An 18,273-nucleotide genomic window follows, 5' to 3' on the forward strand; every position below is an offset into this window, starting at 1 on the left:
AAAAAACAAAACATTACATTTACACTCAACACATTACATTTGGATTTCTGCATTATGTATCATTGATATTAACTACCCAAAAGGTCATACGAATGAAACATGTCAAATAATTTATGCTTTGTATCCATGTTATTTCAATTTCAATGGATGTCATAAAGAATCATTTTTATGTAATACCCAACCCACAAAGCCCCTATAGTTCATTAGTACTGCAAGCAGACTAGTTGTTTTTTTCCTATTTTTATTAATTTTATATTATTTATTTATTTTTATAATTCAGAAACTCTAGTCTAGAGACCAAACTTTTTATGCTACTTCAGGCCTCCAATAAGCAAGGTGGTCTCACATCAAATAAGAAAAATGTATATCCCACTAAAGACAAACTCTTTCCTCTAGCACATTCTAGAGTGTATGAAGTTCTCTCTGTGACTTAGCCTACTATGGACAGACAGAAAGATCTGTTAACATCTGCCTTGAAGAACAAGTCATGACTAGCACACTATGCTTTAGACACTCCTTCACATAAGATTAGAATGGAATTAAATGGAAACCATTGTGCTATATATGAATTGTTACAGGTCAGAAAGATATATTTTGAGTCAGCAATGACTACGAAGCACTCTCCTAACTTTAACTAATGGCAGTGTTAAATTAGATTTTTATATTATTTGATCTCTTTATTTCTAACAATTATTTTTAATTTCCAAGTGCATATTCAGGCAATGACAATCAAGGAAAAGAAGGAGTAGCCATAGTATTCAACACAAAATACGAGGCTAATCTTCTTGAATGGCAGTCAGTCTCAAGTAGAGTAATGTGGGCAAATATGAGAATGGGGAACTGGACAATGAGACTTATTTGTGCCTATGGTCCCACAGAAGGTTCTACTAAGGTAGAAGTGGAGGAATTTTTTGACGCTTTAGAAAAAGCAACTGACACAATGAAAAAGGAAAAGTTGGTCCTTGTTGGGGACCTAAATAGTAGAGTAGGAAATGATTGTGAGACATACAAAAATATTTTGGGAAAATTTGGAGAAAAGAGCAAAGCTAATAATAATGGCAAATATCTGTTGGATTTCTGCTCAGGACATGGACTGGTTATTACTAACACCATGTTCCAACATAAAAATGTGCACAAATTCACATGGAGAGAAGAGGCTTGGAATAAGAAAAGTCTCATTGACTATGTTATTGTTGATAGTGATGTTTTCTCCCATGAGCAGGACACCAGAGTGTACAGAGGATTTGAAATTGGAAGTGATCACTATTTAGTCTTGAGCAGGATAAAATTGAATTTCATATTGAAAAGAATAACATGTAAGAAAGTTTTTAAGCGAATAAAAGTTGAGCAGCTCTCAGATGTGAACTGTAGACTAAAATACAGAAATATTATTGAAAAGAAAATGAAAGAGTTTGAGAACAGGAATCAAACCTTGGAGATTCAGTGGCAAACTCTGAAGGAAACATTGATTCATTCTGCCAGAGAGGCATGTGGTGAGGTTGTGTGCAAGGATAAAAAAATCAGAACTCCCTGGTGGACACAGGAAGTTAAAGAGGCAGTGAAGGAAAAGAAGAAAGCATATCAAAAGTTCCTGGCAAATAAGTCAGCTTTTACTCTTACAGAATACAAAGACAAATGTAAGAAAGCTAAACAGTGTGTAAAACTAGCTAAACAAAAGTGATGGGAGGACTTTGGCAAGAATATAGAAAATAAATATCAAGAAGGTGGCAAAATATTCTGGAGGTTGTTGAAGAAGCTTAGGAATGGAGGAAAGAGTGCTGTAAAAGGAATTAGAGATGATAAAGGTGAAATGAAAACAGGAGAAAAAGATATCCTTGAAGTATGGAGTAATTACTTTGAAAAACTGCTAAATGAAACAAGCAGTGATGACAGCACAGTGATAAAAAACACTGATCAGGCATGCAGTCAGGAATACATATCCATACTTGAAGTAGAAAAAGCCATCAAAGGCTTGAAATGTGGAAAGGCAGCAGGAGTAGATGATATTCGACCAGAAATGTTGAAGTATGGTGGTATAAGAGTCTTACAGTGGCTGCACTGCATAGTTCAGAAAGCCTGGACAGAGGGACGAATTCCCGATGATTGGAGTAGAGCTCTCATAGTACCCATATATAAAAAGGGAAATAAAACTGAATGTGAGAATTACAGAGGTATTTCCCTACTGAGTGTTCCTGGCAAGATCTATGCAAGTATACTTGAGAAACGGTTGAGAAGAATTGTGGAAGAAAAGCTTGGTGAAGAACAAGCTGGATTCAGGTCAAATAGAGGCTGTCAGGATCAGATCTTCACTTTACGACAAATAGTCGAGAAAGCATGGGAATATAACAAAGATCTGTATTTAAGTTTTGTCGATTTGGAAAAGGCATATGACAAGGTGCCAAGAGAGAAGCTATTCAATACACTGCAGTTATATGGTGTCAATGGGGCATTATATCAAGCAATACTTAGTCTTTATTTGAGTTGTGAGTCAGCAGTTAGAATTGAAGGAAGTACAGGAAGATGGTTTAATGTTAAATCTGGTGTGAGACAAGGATGTACATTATCCCCTCTGTTATTCATTATCTATATGGATCACATTATGAAGGAATGTGGTATTAAACCTGATATCAAAATTGGAGATGTTAATGTCAGCTCTTTGCTTTATGCGGATGATGTTATACTTCTAAATAAATCCGCTACAAGTCTGCAAGATTCTCTGACTAAATTGAATAGCTGTTGTAATAGATATGGTATGAAGGTCAGCAATAAAAAGACAAAGACAATGAAAATAGGCAGAATCATCGAAAATGTCAACTGTGTTGTGAATGGAGAACCTGTGGAACAAGTAAAACATTTCAGCTACTTAGGCACAATTTTTACTGAAGATGGTAAACTAAATATAGAAATAGACAACAGAATCAGCAAAGCTGGTATCGTGGGAAGTCAATTGAATAAATTCATATGGAATAAGAAAGAAATTAGTCGGAACACCAAATTAGCTGTATACAAGACTGTGTTCAAACCAATTTTAACTTATGGATCTGAGAGCTGGGTCAGAAGTAAAACACTTGACCAAAGACTAGAGACCGCAGATATGAGAGTCCTGAGAAAGATTAGAGGCGTGAACAGATGGCATCAATGGCAATATCATATTAAAAATGAGGATATTAGGAAAGAACTTGACATTGTCAGCATCCAGGAATGCGTTAGCAGAGCTAATCTCAGATGGTATGGTCACTTAAATAGAATGGGAGGGGAAAGATTAGCAAAACAAGTGTTCTCTGCCAGGTTGGCAGGAAAACGACCCAGATCAAGACCAAGATATAGGTGGATTGATACAGTACAAAGTGCCTTAGACGATAGAAATATAAGATCTGATAATGTTGGAGTCTTGACAAGTAACAGACTGATTTGGAGGAAAATTGTAGATAGGAAGTTAGTAATGATGTAATTTTTTCATGTAGTACTGTCATATCCTGTACACCCCTTGAGGGTACATGGCAGGAATTTGATGATGATGAAGTGCTTTTATTATATTTATTTATTGCACAAGGGTTCACTCCGATTGGTGCAATGACCTCATTTTTACTTTGCTTTCAGAATCCAAATAAATCACTAACTCAAGACCAAAATACAAATTTAAACACATTTAATAAAACAAAAACAATATATATTCACTTCAAACAAATTTTACATAACTATAACTAACTACAGAATTAATTGGATCCAAGGCCTTTTTAAAAATAAACTCACACTTAAGACTAGACTAAACGCTTTGTTTTCATAATGACAGAATGTTCATAGCCAGTTTCTTTCTCTGTCAAGGTCCTTTTACGAAGATATATGACTTTATTCTTCATTTTCATAGGATCCTTCTCATCACTCATGTAGCACACATTAATTCTTTCTGACTCAATTCTGTCTCCTTTTTCCAGTAGAAATAAGAGTTAGATCCGGCATCCCTAAGACAGTTCAAACTTCCTAATCAGAGTTTTCTCGAATATTCCTTTAAAACATAAATAGCAAGTTCTTCTTTTATTCACTAATGCTTATTGACAGTCTTAACTTTTCCACTTTAAAAAACTCACAGCTCTATGATTCCCTTTTCGGAATCTTCTAATTAACCTTCCAATTAGCATTTCCTCGAACATTCCATTAGAACGTAAATAACAATTTCTTCTTTTATTCACTAACACTTATTGACAGTCTTAAATCTTTAAAATTTTATAACTCTACGATTCTCTTTTCGGAATCTACTATTAATTTTCCTCCGACTGTCACATAAAAAACACAATTTACTACCGAATCTAAATATCTGCAGGCCTGTGTTCTTATTTCCTGCCGAATGCTCTCTTGTTTACTTTTTCGTTACCTCGATACTGAGCGCTTTCTCTGTCAGCTGTCAATCACCCATCAAACTTCTCGACGAGCATGCACACTCCATAAAACTGGCAAGCAAGAAGTTAGGTATAATGGCTGACACGCAGATTATGTTAGTGAGAAGAGAATGTCTTCAAAAAAACACAAACACTTAATATTTTAAACTACAATAACATTTTTGAAAGTAATACAATTATCCAAATCTAGTAAGTACATACATTTTTTAAATGCTTTACATATCACTTTGACAAAATAATTTCAATAACGGCACATCGCAAGTGCCGACAATGCGTGTTATGAAACAAACTAATAAACATAATAACATAAACAATATGTAAAAATATTCAGAATTTTAAATTATGATTATTTTTACAGTCTGTCAAAAATTTGGGAGACAGTGATCTTAAGATCAACTCCTACACAACTGCAATTCTTCTTTTATATAACATTAGATAGCACCAAATTAGGACTTTAGATCTTTTGTCTGTTACATTTTGAATGTTTCACTTTCAATTGTGTAACATGTTGTACAACGTGATATATAGAATTCGTGAGAAAATTTGTGGCGAAATTTGTTTACTGAATGATCATTTGAGTTGATCATCAGCAGCCGAATGATGAGGGGGGGGGGGATGTTTTTCACTATACAGGGGCATTTTCATTCAAGTCTTTGAACAGAATATACATAAGAAATATCCATCTATTCACCTGGCTAAAAATAACTATGTTCTAGAAGAAAAAGGACTGCATCTGATGATCAGCAACAAAATACAAACATGTGCAAGATACCCATATGTCCTGCTAACAAGATTTCTAAGCAAAAAAAAACAAACAAACACGAAGTTCGAATTTACAAACAGATATTGGATAATTCCAAAGGTGATAGCAAGCAGCTTCTGTATTTACAAAACAGTTCCTCATCTGATAAAGATATTTCAGAAAGTGAGGTTTGTGAATATTCCATTTCTACAAATGAATGGAATCTGGTAGGTAATGTGTCAGTAGCACCTCAGGAATACACTAGAGAAAATAGTGTATTCCTGAGGTGCTACCGACACAACAGGAATACACTAGAGAAAATAAGCTTCTTTTACCGCTTGATATGGAATATTCATCTGCAATGTACTCTGCATTCCCTACTTATAGAATTCATGGTAGAAGCAAATAACAGATATGAGGATCAGTGCTTGTTAACACTCAAAAATGTGAAACTCCAGACAAAATCCAAGAAATGGATATTCACATCCAAGGAAGAAATGAAAAAATTTTCTGGAATCCTTTTACTTATTGGAATATACATGTTCTGAAATACATTTGTATACATGAAATTATTTGACCAGTACGAAGTGGTAAATCAAGAAAGCACTGTGCAGGGGCAGAATTCTGCAAATGATAAAGCATTGGCATTTCTTTAATAACAATGTGGAGACCAGTGATCTATATAAAATTCGAGAGCAGCTACAGCAATTTGTTTCAAACTTTCAAAATGCAGTTTTTCTGAGAAAAGGAGCTGTAACTGATGCGAGCATTATTTCTTGACATGAGACTGTTATTTCAGCAATATATCCCCAGCAAGACTCATAAAAATGGCATCAACGTTTGCAAACTCCGTTTACCAGCTGGCTATACATATAACATCTGCAAGTATGCAGGTATAAGTGACACAATGAAGTGGTCAGTCATGCCCATTCCATCACCACGAAGTTGGCTGATGGTCTCTTTAATAAATGATGGATTTTGTTTGTAGATAATTTTTATACAAATTATTTACTGAGGAACAATCAGAAATAACTTCTGCTGGAAGTCCAATTCTGTTATGTTGAAAAACAATAAATGTGGAGAAATCATAGCCTGTCTACGAGAAATCATAGCCATGAAAAAAAAAAGTATCAAGTTTTTGTAGTAGCTGCCCTGCCATAAGAATAATACAGGGCAGAAACTACAAAAACTAGATGCAGCAATCAGCTATGATGCAGCTAAGAAATGTGTCAATTTCTCAGACCAGGTGGCATGCAAAGGCAATCATGTAATATCAAAAACTCACCATGGAATTTTTTTTCAAAACAGCTCTTGTGAGTGCATGGATTACACACAAAATTCAGCTCCAAAGGAAATCTTTCCATTCTGCAATTCAAGGAGATAACCATAAAATAATTTTTAGATACAGGGAAGACTATACTTAAAGAGGTTACAGTGAAAAGGCCTAAAATTCATCAATTGAGAAAAATGAAAGATCTGTCATGTAACATGTTATGTCATGCAACATAAGTGCTGCATAGAATGTTATTGAAATATTCAGAAACTGGTGAAAAAAACTGGCAGAACAGAAATCCAAGAAGTGACAATATACTGTACAAACTGTGATGGGTAGCCTGTGACGTATTTGAAGTGTTTTAATGTGACACAGACATATGATTAATTTACTACTTGTAAAATAAAGTAATTATATTACTATTAACATGTAACCTCAACAAAGTCAGAGACTCATCATGGGAGGTACACACTATTACACAAAGCACATCCAACTATGCCTTAAACTGATTCAATGTGTCTACACACACACACACACACACACACAACACACTCAAGCAACGCAAACCACTCTCCATACAAAAGAACCATCTCACTCCTTTGCTCACATCCTCCTTATACAGGGCCTCTTGTTCTACTCCTTCTCCCATTCTATGAAAAATCTCTTCCATAAACCTGATAACACCCCCGGCTACCTCACATGATATGGCATATAAGAAACAACACTGAATTTCAACACCCCTTTTAGTTCATGTGCTATGAGATATGGTATAATAAATTTAGTTTAATCCTTTATCCAAGTGTGAGCAAACAAAGTTTGGGCATGAAAGTATCTTCAGGACTAGGGTAAGGTGGTACAACACTAGGAAACTCCTTGCAAAGGTGGAGCAGGCTACCAACACTCCTATCTCAGTATCTCCTATAATGCAAAACACATCTCCTTGCGGATATGTCTAATGTTATGCATTAAGGGAAGGGCCACTACCCAGACTAGTTTCGACCTTTATTGAGGTCTCTTCAGTGGGAGCCAGGCCCAAGTGGAGATACCAGGCAGAAGCATTAGCAGGTCATCTCTACCTATAAGAGTTGCCAAAAGGTGGGCCACCCTTTTTTAATAAATTACTCTGAATTTAGAGAAAGATGTTGAAAGTTTATTTTTCATTTGGTTAGAGTATAATAAATTTAGTTTGCCCTTCCCTTAATGCATAACATTAGACATATCCCCAAGGAGATGCGTTTTGCATTATAGGAGATACTGAGATAGGAATGTTGGTAGCTTGCTCCACCTTTGCAAGGAGTTTCCCTGGTGTTGTACCACCTTACCCTAGTCCTGAAGATACTTTCAGGCACAAACTTTATTTGCTCACACTTGGATAAAGGATTAAACTAAATTTATTATACTCTAACCAAGTGAAAAATAAACTTTCAACTTCAATATGAGATATGGTGTTCGAATGCATGCACATTAGTAGAAGAGCACATGAAGAGTCTATGCCATTAGGTTTAGCAGTAGCAATGGTGTTGATGTTGGAAGAAGAGACATTTATTGTTGAGCATTATTTTCATTCATACAGAGTTGGTAGAACAAATGGTCCAAGCCTACGACATGTTTGTCAGCAGTTTGTTCATTGTTTCTGTAAGCAGGCTCCAAGCAAGTGTCATCATTGCCTTAATCGATAGGTTCCAATGTACTGGAAGTGCTCTGGCACAATGCAAAGGGTATTCAGGGAGACCACAAACTGTTAACATAAATGAGAATCATGGGCTTATGTTGGAGCAAGTGTTACAGTCATCAAAATGCAGTCAACGCCAAATAGTAGTAAAACTTGAGAAACTGAGAGTCACTACAGAGAAATTAAGGCGCTAGGTGCCTTTTCATATGTCATTCAGGTGGATCAGTGTTTAATAGCAATGGATTACAATACATGGCTGGAATACTGTGCATGCATGCATGCTATGAATAGACATTGGCTATGAATCTTCATAGGCAATGTCTATGAAGATTCATCTTTCCTCCATAATGTCTTGTTCTTTGACAAAGTGCATTTCCATTTACATGGTCATGTAAACAGAGAAACCTATAGGTTTCTTGAGAACCTGAATTTGTCCAAGAGAAACCTTTTCACAGCAAGAAGGTCACCGCATGATGTGCAGTTTCCAGCCATGGCATAATTAGGCCCCACTTCATTGAAGAGGGTGGTGTAACTGTGACATCTAGAATGGGTTGGTTCTGTCACCCAGGATTTGCATAGGATGCGTCATCAAAAACATTCCATTTTGTGCACAGGTATTCCGACACAATGAAGAAATCTATCAAACATCACATGGTTCTAGAATATAGTTTTCAGAATACTTCCCCGGGAGGCCCATTTCGAGGTTCACACAATTCCTGTACTCTTCATGTCCTGTCACATCACTTGGTGCCTTCATTTGGGGATGTTGAAGGAATGGATAGGTAAATAGGTCTATAACCAGTCCTACTCAAGCCACCTGCTGGCTGTGATTTCCCCACCAAACCTGCCCTTACCCAATCACCTTCATCCCCACTTACCACATATATCTGCTCAGCCTCAACTTCCCCACTCACATCCTGATCTAATTCATTTCTATACTGATCATCCTCACATACTTCCTATATCTACTTTTCCTATGCCATGTCTTCCTGTCTGCGTGGGCTCTCCCATTTCTATTTCTCTGTTCCTCTTGCATTCTCAGTCTTGCTTCGTCTCTCATCCTACTACTGTTTCCATTGCCAAGCACTTCTGCCTCTTCAATATCACTCTCCTGATCTTTCATTTCATCTCTTACTTCTGATTTCTTGCTTGTATACATTGCACTTCCATCTAGCAACACTTTCTCTAGCTCACTCAGTCCAAAGCCATTCAAATGCAATCCATCACTGCTGTGCAATTGCATTGCACAGCAGTGATAGATTGCTCATTCTTCCTTCAAAAACATGCCATACATCCACAAACTGCACTTCTTTCTCTTCACACAGCTCTGCTAGCATACTATTTGTGATTCAAGCTCTCTATCTCAACTCATTATTGTCATACCTCAGCAACACACTGACAACCTTTACCCACTATACTGTTATCTTTTACTCTCCTCAATACCCTCCTGATAATTGTCCTGACATTCTCCTTATGTTCACTTAAGTCATTTTTTCTCACAACTACCACGAATTCTCTTGCTCATATCTTCTTCATGTCCAAAGCATGAATTATCTTGCTCATTCTTCCTCCTGGATAGCAGACCTTATGGACTCTGATTAACCAATCCTTTAACAACAGTATCTCCATACACTGCTATTCTTGAATCACCCATCACCTCTTTTACCCTCCCCCCTTTTTTTTTCATTATTATTTTGCACACTTTCATTTGTTTCCACTAAATGTCTAATATTACTCTGGATATTCCTCATTTCATTTTTCATTTTGAATAACTGTGTCATCAAATCTTGCATTCTGACAATTTCACTCTCCATCACTGCCATAGTTTTGCTAACTCTCATCCTGCAACATCATACTTCCGTTTCCTCATTTGTACTTCCTTTCACTGCCTTATCGCTTCTTCATTCTTTCACTCCCTCAGTCCCACTACACTATCTTTAATTCTTTCAGTCTGTTTTGCATTCATTAACTCTTAGTCTAACAAAATATTGCACTTCCAAGAAATCCATACTTTTTCTCATCTCCTGTTCAGTCTCTCCACATACACATCTCTCACATTTTGCCATGCATATATATTATATTCATGATACCAAACCATTTTTGAAAAATGTATGTCATAAACGGCACTTGATGTTTGCGATGCTCGCCTAACCATACTAGTCGATACCCACGTGGTTGACCTAGTGAGTACTGCCACTGCATTCTGTTCAAAGAAGGCAAGATTCAAAATTTCAATTAATAAAGTTAGTAACAATTCTCCAAGGCCAAAAATCACGCAGACACACTAAATTATTAAAAATCAACAGTAGTATACTAATAATGTAATGTAGTCATAAATTTTTTTTGTGCATGTGAGTTTTTAAAATAAAATGTCAGCAAACTTATTTATGTATATGTTACTATGTAAAAACTGTACTCTATTCATTATAAATAAAAGAAAACTCTTAGGAAACAAAGTGAAATATAAATACAGTTAACACTTGAATAGGAATTTTGCCAGATTTTGGAAAACCAAATATGGGACATGGCTGTTAAAAAAATAAATAAAAAAAAAAAAAATTAAAAAAAAGCCAACTCCAAAACAATTTTTAAATGACATGATGTAGTGAACATTATAATAATTCGGTGCAGTTCAGGCCTTATATTAAGCACTACTTTTAGCATTCTCTAACAAAACTGGATCGTGTATTACAGGTTTATAGGAATCTTCACAAGAGATATAGATGTTAACTAAACACTGTGAAATTGCTTCCACTGTTATCACGTCCATCTTGCTTCTCTCATCTGTCCACTGAATTGACATTAGCGAAAAAATTCTCTCAACATGAGCATTATGAGCAGGAATGCTGAACAAGTATTCACAAAATTTGAGCAACTCAGAACACTGTTCTTTAAATTTAATTTGTTTTAATATAACAGTCCATTTTTCATGGCAAGATTTCTTGTACCACTCCTCATTCTTGTTTTCTTCTTCAAAAATTTTTCTGAGAAGTATCACCTGATCAAATAATTACAAATAAATTATAAATTTATATGCTTATACTAAATAAAAAACGACCCATGAAAGGGACAGTTGCTGCCATAAACTGTAAACACAATTAATTTCCTCGAATTGTCGGTTTTCATGGTTTAGAAGTTGATTTAGGTTGGATTATTAGAAAAGAATATTGAAAATTATAATTCTTCTTCTTCCTTTCCAGGCTTATAGGCCAAGTGGCCTGTTCTGGACGCAATTCCATCTTTTTAAGGGTCTCCTCTGCATTGAATACCTTTTGGGTGGTAATTTAGGATTTGTTTAGGTATTCTGCTTCTATTCATTCTTAGTATGTGTTCTTTCCATTTTTCCCTATAACAAATGAGACTTATTTGTGCCTATGGTCCCACAGAAGGTTCTACTAAGGTAGAAGTGGAGGAATTTTTTTAGGCTTTAGAAAAAGCAACTGACACAATGAAAAAGGAAAAGTTGATCCTTGTTGTGGATCTAAATAGCAGAGTAGGAAATGATTGTGAGCCATACAAAAATATTTTGGGAAAATTTGGAGAAAAGAGCAAAGCTAATAACAATGGCAAATATCTGTTGGATTTCTGCTCAGGACATGGACTGGTTATTACTAACACCATGTTCCAACATAAAAATGTGCACAAATTCACATGGAGAGAAGAGGCTAGGAATAAGTAACGTCTCATTGACTATGTTATTGTTGATAGTGATGTTTTTCTCCCTGGTGAAGGACACCAGAGTGTGCAGAGGATTTGAAATTGGAAGTGATCACCATTTGGTCTTGAGCAGGATAAAATTGAATTTTATATTGAAAAGAATGACATGTAAGAAAGTTTTAAAGAGAATAAAAGTTGAGCAGCTCTCAGATGTGAACTGTAGACTAAAATACACAAAGATTATTAAAAAAAAATGAAAGAGTTTGAGAACAGGAATCAAACCTTGGAGATTCAGTGGCAAACTCTGAAGAAAACATTGATTGATTCTGCCAGAGAGGCATGTGCTGAGGTTGTCTGCAAGGATAAAAAAATCAGAACTCCCTGGAGGACACAGGAAGTTAAAGAGGCAGTGAAGGAAAAGAAGAAAGCATATCAAAAGTTCCTGGCAAATAAGTCAGCTTGTGCTCTTAGAGAATATAGAGACAAATGCAAGAAAGTTAAACATTGTGTAAAACTAGCTAAACACAAGTCATGGGAGGACTTTGGCAAGAACATAGAAAATAAATATCAAGAAGGTGGCAAAATATTCTGGAGGTTGTTGAAGAAGCTTAGGAATGGAGGAAAGAGTGCTGTAAAAGGAGTTAGAGATGATAAAGGTGACATGAAAATGGAAGAAAAAGATATCCTTGAAGTATGGAGTAATTACTTTGAAAAACTGCTAAATGAAACAAGCAGTGATGACAGCACAGTGATAAAAAACACTGACTAGGCATGCAGTCAGGAATACATATCCATACTTGAAGTAGAAAAAGTCATCAAAGGCTTGAAATGTGGAAAGGCAGCAGGAGTAGATGGTATTCAACCAGAAATGCTGAAGTATGGTGGTATAAAAGTCTTACAGTGTGTTTTTGTACATAATTGGGTTTAAAAATTTTATTTATAATGCCTGTTACTTTTAAAAAGTTTGATATCTTTGGTTCTATATTAGCTTCATTTTCATATGACATTGTGCAACCTAAATATTTAAATGTATTTACTTGCTCTATTATTTTGTTGTTTATTACTATTTTGCTTCTTATTGGATTAGCACCTTTGAAGGCCATGACTTTTGTTTTATCGGTCGATATTTCCATACCATATGTTTTTATCAGATTACTTAGACTCCAAAATGATTTTTGTAGTTCATCTTCATTATTTCCAAGGATTTTTGGTCATCAGCAAAAAGAAGAGTAGCTAATCTGGTGTTACGTTTATCTTGAATCCTATTTCATTAGTTATCTTCCATTCTTTTATGATTTTATCTATGTATTATTATTACTATTATTACGGGCAACTCCAGGGAGTCATTAGACTCATCGAGGGAGGCCCCAAATCATATTCATCACAACTATCTGACATTCATACAGTATCTATCATACCTCGCCTTAAACTCATTCACTGTCACAGCATCCACTACAGACTCAGGGAGCGCATTCCACTCATTCACTACTCTAAAAGTAAAGAACCCAGCTCTAACACCTTTACTAACCACACTTTTGCCACACTTTAATGTATATATTAAATAAAATTGGTGAGAGAGGGCAACCCTGACGTACTCCTCGATTTATTGGTTTCCAGCTTGATGTTGAATTATTGTACTTCACAGATATTTTATTATCTTGATATATATTATATAAGGCTCTAAAGAGTTGGTTTAGTATTTCATATTCTTCTAGGATTTCCCATAGTTTTCCTCTGATTATAATTGCTTAACATATTATTTATCTTTTCATTAAAATATTAGGATATTAGGCTGTCCCTACAAGTACAATACAGGACAAAAAAATTTGGCGTAAAATACGGGGCATCTGGCAAGTGGGCCCACTTGCCAGAACTGTGTGGCCCACTCATACGTGGATTTTTTCAAAAAATATATTGGAAAATTTTTTGGAGATTTGCAACAATTTGAAAAACTCAGACGAACCGCATAGCTTAGAAATATCGGAAAATTTAAGAAAACGTTAGGTATGTCATGAATGCATAAAATATATATAGATACTAGTCTATTGTATAATTTACTACCATAACATATACACGAATCTATTATAAACAGTTAAAATTCATACATGGCACCATTTGCAGTCGAGAGAAATGTAAAGATGCAGCATTAAATCAGAACTGCATAAAATTAACATTATTAATTAATCAGTTAAATTTAATTAATTAGCAAAAATAAAAATTTCATAACAAATCATTCATTATTGTATAAGCTACGTAACCATACAGTAATCATATGGCTGCTGGTTCATTATCAATGCATGAATCGTTATACATGTAAACGCATATGAATTTGCAGGCGTAGACTTCTTTGGCTAATTAGTTCAAAAGATATATTTCGGTGATTACACCACATTTTTTATTATTCAGTTATAAAAAATACTGAAATAATGTTTCCCGACAAGTTTCGTAAATCATAGGATTTACATCTTTACAGGGTAAATAGTATAACTTAAAGTTTAAACAAGAGAATTAATAAATACAAATCATAACCGTCTGGCTATTCATAAGCTCAAATAACAGAATGCAGATATAAAACATTATTGACGTTGAACAATACTGGACGATGTCATGTGTTCTTGTTCTCGTTCCTATAGTCCGAGCTCAGATTGAGATAGATTTTTTATTAGAGCTGACCACACTTGGAGAATTAAACCGTGATTTTTATTGCATTGGGTTGAGTTTTTTAGCATATTAGCAGCTTCTTTAAATTTTCTTATATAACTGCTGTTTTCTATGTATGACATCGTTGTTTTTTGCCAGAGTATATCGTGTCCAGTGGAAGTGGTATGGAAAGCAAGACCCGTTTTTTGTTCTCTTTTGTATTGTACGTCTTTTTGGTGTTCAACCATGCATATTTCTCCAGATCTTCTTATCTGTCCTACGTAGCAAATCCCGCAAGAGCAATGGATTTTGTAGACTCCTGGTTTTTTGAGAGGATGATGAGGTGGTTTTGGTGGATGTAGGAATCTTGAGATTTTTTCCATAGGAAGAAAGGCTACTTTTATGTTGTATTTGTTCATTAATTTGGCTAGCTTATCTGTAACATTTTTGATATAAGAAAGCGAGATTGCATTTTTGTAATCCTGTTTTATTGTGTTGTTAGTTGGAGGCATTTTAAGGATTCTCTTGATGATTTTTGTTTCATACCCATTCTGTTGGAGGATTTGTGTTAAGTATTTTAGTTCTTCATTACATCTTTCTTGTGTGCTGGAGATATTGTATCTCTGTCTCGAAGAGTTTTAATTAAGCTTATTTTTTGTGAAGGATGGTGGTGTGAGGTTGCATTTAGAAATCTTCCAGTGTTTGCCCGTGTTCATCAACTTCTAACAGAATATTCAGAAAAGGAAGTTTTTTATTTTCTTCTTGTTCTAAAGTGAATTTTATGGTGTTGTGCAAATTGTTGAGATAATCTTTGAAATTGATAAGTTCATCTGTTGTTCCATTGAATATGATGAAAATATCGTCCACATAACGTAGCCATATTTTTGGTTTTTTATGATAATTCTTAAGAGCATTGTTTTCAAATTTTTCCATAAATAGGTTTGCTAATACCGGTGACAATGCCCATGGCCAGTCCTTCTTTTTGTTCCCAGATTCTGTCTTGATAGGTGAAAAAAGTATTGTTTATACAATATTTAAAAAGATTTAAGCTATCTGGAGGGAAGAGGTCTTCTAGGAGATTCAAAATTTCTTGTCTCGGGACATTTGTAAACAAGCTGATAATGTCTACTTGCTAAGATGTCTGTTGGACCAATATATATACCTTTCACTTTTTCTATGAAATGTTTACTATTTTTTATGAAGGAAGATGTTTTTCCTATATGTTGTGAGATCATGTTGGTGAGGTATTTCGCCAAGTTGGAAGTCGGTGAATCTCTTCCATCTACTATTGGTCTTAAAGGTATATCTGTCTTATGGATCTTTGGAACACCATATATTCTTGGTATCAAAGGATGTTTTGATTGTAAGTATTTTTTAAGTTCTTCCATCCAGAGAGGCACTTTTTTTTATTAGATCATTTGTTTTTTTGTGTGTATGCCAAGTCGGGTCTCTGTCTAAGGGTTTAAAACGACAGTTGCATGATGACAAAAATATTGTCATAATCAAAGCGGATAAAGGCAATGCAACTGTTGTTTTAAATGCTACAGAATATGATAACAAAATGAAAAGTCTCGTGGAAGATACAAACACCTACAAACCCTTAGACAGAGACCTGACTTGGCATACATACAAAAAACAAATGATCTAATAAAAAAAGTGCCTCTCTGGATGGAAGAACTTAAAAAATACTTACAATCAAAACTAATGGAACAACAGATGAACTTATCAATTTCAAAGATTATCTCAACAATTTGCACAACACCATAAAATCCACTTTAGAACAAGAAGAAAATAAAAAAAAACTTCCTTTTCTGGATATTCTGTTAGAAGTTAATGAAGAAAGTAAACTCTCCTTCTCAGTATATAGGAAGCGGACAAACACTGGAAGATTTCTAAATGCAACCTCACACTATCATCCTTCACAAAAAATAAGCTTAATTAAAACTCTTCGAGACAGATCATACAATATCTCCAGCACACAAGAAAGATGTAATGAAGAACTAAAATACTTAACACAGATCCTCCAACAGAATGGATATGAAACAAAAATCATCAAGAGAATCCTTAAAATACCTCCACCTAACACAATAAAACAGGATTACAAAAACGCAATCTCGCTTCCTTATATCAAAAATGTTACAGATAAGCTAGCCAAATTAATGAACAAACACAACATAAAAGTAGCCTTCCTATGGAAAAAATCTCAAGATTCCTACATCCACCAAAACCACCTCATCATCCTCTTAAAAAACCAGGAGTCTACAAAATCCATTGCTCTTGCAGGATTTGCTACGTAGGACAGACAGGAAGATCTGGAGAAATACGCATGGCTGAACACCAAAAAGACATACAATACAAAAGAGAACAAAAAACGGGTCTTGCTTTCCATACCACTTCCACTGGACAAGATGTACTCTGGCAAAAAACGACGATGTCATACATAGAAAACAACACTTATATAAGAAAATTTAAAGAAGCTGCTAATATGCCAAAAAACCCAACCCAATGCAATAAAAAGCAAGGTTTAATTCTCCATCAAGTGTGGTCAGCTCTAATAAAAAAATCTACCTCAATCTGAGCTCGGACTGTATGAACAAGAACACGCGACATCGTCCAGTATTGTTCAACATCAATAATGTTTTATATCTGCATTCTGTTATTTGAGTTTATTAATAAATATGATTTGTATTTATTAATTCTCTTGTTTAAACTTTAAGTTATACTATTTACCCTCTGAAGATGTAAATCCTACGATTTACGAAACTTGTCGGGAACCATTATTTCAGTATTTTGTATAACTGAATAATAAAAAATGTGGTGTAATCACCAAAATATAACATATGAATTTATTTTTCATATTATCAGTATCTAAAATGATCTTTTAGTATTAAAAATAGATAAAGGAAATGCTACTGTAGTAATGCATTTAAATGCATACCTAAACAAAATGAAAAATCTTCTTAGTGATGTCAATACTTATAGACAATTACATAACGACTCCACATGGAACATACATAATGAAATTTAATAAAAAAATCTTGGTAATTGGTGTAAGGAGATCAAAGAATACATTTCTCCAACATATCCAAGTCAGCGCACATATTTATGGATTCCTAAAATTCACATGGAGTATGTTCCAGTTACTTATCAGGGATGGTAGATATTCATCAACATACTACCAATGCAAATACAGTCATCCCATTTGAAGATATGTCTCTGATCCAATAAGGGAATAAATAATATTTTTGACTATATTTTCAAACAAGACACAAGCAGGCATAAAGTAAAAATGTTTCTATTTAGCAACAATGCATCATGAGCAGTGTCAACAGTGCATTCAGAGGCAACCTCCCTTGGCAGTCAGCATGCATCTTCAACAGTTCTTCTATTGATTTTGTGTTTGAGAAATAGGTTATTTGCGTATTTATTGTTAAATATTTCACGATATTTTGTGCATGGCCCTACATGCCCAATCAAAAAACCTAGTGAAGAATCATAGAAAAAGATACTGGACTGTATTATAAGTCATTATTTGTTCTCCTAATCTTTAAGATCAAAGATTGGGAGAACAATCTCTGATTTTAATTATAAGTGATATCACCATTCCTAGATATATGCTCTCAAGGGATGTACTAGATACTGTAATTCTTATATAAATTTAAAAGATAACTGCAACAAATTGCACAGAAAATAATACCATTTGTGCTCTAATTTTGGAGTGAAGGAACCCAAAGAAGTATGATAGGAAGAGGATAGCTGCTTTTGAGAAGTGGGTGCTAGAAAAGATTAGTAGAACTTGAAGGTTCCTTAAGGATATTGATAGAAGAAAACTGAAATACTTTGGACACATTGAAAGGATGGAAGGAGGACTTCTCAGAACAGTAAAAGATAA

The 18,273-nt window shown here is 34.7% G+C and overlaps 1 protein-coding gene across 5 annotated transcripts in view; it reads right to left on the minus strand.

The window, feature by feature from the left end:
* Positions 1-18,273, minus strand: part of LOC150100368 (tRNA endonuclease ANKZF1-like) — a 197,498-nt gene that overhangs the window by 144,483 nt on the left and 34,742 nt on the right. The gene's annotated exons all lie outside the window — the stretch shown is intronic.

This window comes from Typopeltis vanoorti, chromosome 13 (assembly GCF_054136105.1).
Source record: "Typopeltis vanoorti isolate ZY-2024b chromosome 13, IOZ_Tvanoo_1.0, whole genome shotgun sequence".
NCBI lineage: Eukaryota > Metazoa > Arthropoda > Arachnida > Uropygi > Thelyphonidae > Typopeltis > Typopeltis vanoorti.